We start from the raw sequence: 1,598 nt of genomic DNA, 5'->3' as shown, positions 1-1,598 counted from the left end.
AAAAAGAGTGAAAGTGCGTTCAGAAAGGTGAATCTGATCAGGTCAGTACATCCCAGATTTTGATTTCATATTGATTGTGGTTCTTCTGTTGTGTCCTTTGTGAGTTAGTAGTAAAGCTTGGTGCTGTGTGAGTCTGATTGAAAATTAAGGACTTTGGAAGAAAGCAGTAGCTATTGCTTGAACTAAACTGACCTGTGCACTCTGGCTGGGACAGAGACTGTGTAGAAGTGATGGCATTACCTCTCTCTATTAATTTTTCTGTTGCTGTGCAACAAATTACTACAAACTTAGTTGTTTAAAACAACATCCATTTATTAATTCACAGTTCTATGGGTCAGAAGTGCAGCATGTCGTGACCGGGTTTGCTGTTCTCTGTTTCACAGGCTGAAATCAGGTTGAATTCTTGTCTGAAGGCTCTGGAAAAAAATATGCTTTCAAGCTCATTCTTGTCTCAATTCTTTGTTTTCAGTTCTTTGTGGTTAAAGGACTGAGGTTTCTATTTCTTGCTAGCTCTCAGCCAGGGGCCACTCTCAGCTCCATGAGACCTGCCCCACCAACTTCCTTGGCACATTGCCAAGGAACAAAATGTCTCATGCATTGAATCCTTGTCTCTTGAAATTTCTTTGACTTTCCCTTCTCCAGTGAGCTAAAGGAAATTCTCTGCCTTTATAGGGTTCATGCAATTAGGCTAGGCCCACCTAGACCTAATCTGCTTCTTTTAAGATTAGAGTTCTTAATTATTTCTACAAAATTCCTTCATAGTGGTACCTAAATTACTCCCTGAAGCAGTATGTCTTCTGTGGGTTAATGTCAGTATCTTGAAGTCTATATTACTAGCTCACTTACTTTACTGAACTATTTGAAGCATTTTCAAGTAGACAAAACTTGAACAACTATTTTGGAAAAATGTGGACGAATGGAACAGGCAGAGGTAGCACCAACAACCCAGCTTCCCATTTCTGACCTTGCTTCTTAGGTGGATGGGAGGCTTTCACAAATCCAGGCATACTTCTCCTTTGGAATAAATGTAGCTCCAAGAACACAATATAAATGGCTCCTTCTGCATTGTGTCTCAGCTGATTTGAGACCCCATTTTTTCTATTGTGGGGAGAGCCAGAGAAATATGGTTTGTTTTTGAGAAGACATTTGAGTGGGATGAATACAATGCAGGATGTAGTTTCCCTACTCCGTAACAAAGACTTAGTCCTTTCTTGCATGTTTCTCTACTCTTCCTCAGCAGAATGGATCCAGCTTTTACCTGACACATTGCCTGAAGCTGTTATATCAGGAGAGATATGGGAAGGGGTGTGGTGTTGGTAGGCAGTACCACATTTTTTTCTAATACATAGGCAGAGGAAAGATCTCACTGGTGTTGTCCAACAATTATATTTTACTTAGTTTAATAAGTAAACACTTATATTTTACTTAGTTTCATTAAACTTTTGTGTGACGAAAAAGAATATTCTTGACCAGGTGCTAATGAGAGTTGACTTTTGATTCATGATACATTTTCAGCTGGTGTATACTCATACTGTGAACACTGGTCATTAGTATGGCTTGATTTTTATATTTTCAGCAAGGATAAAGAACTATCTCTA

This window comes from Propithecus coquereli, unplaced genomic scaffold (assembly GCF_000956105.1).
Source record: "Propithecus coquereli isolate 6110/MARCELLA unplaced genomic scaffold, Pcoq_1.0 Scaffold264, whole genome shotgun sequence".
In the NCBI taxonomy this organism is placed as follows: Eukaryota; Metazoa; Chordata; class Mammalia; order Primates; family Indriidae; genus Propithecus; species Propithecus coquereli.
Note: the sequence above shows the minus strand (reverse complement) of the source record.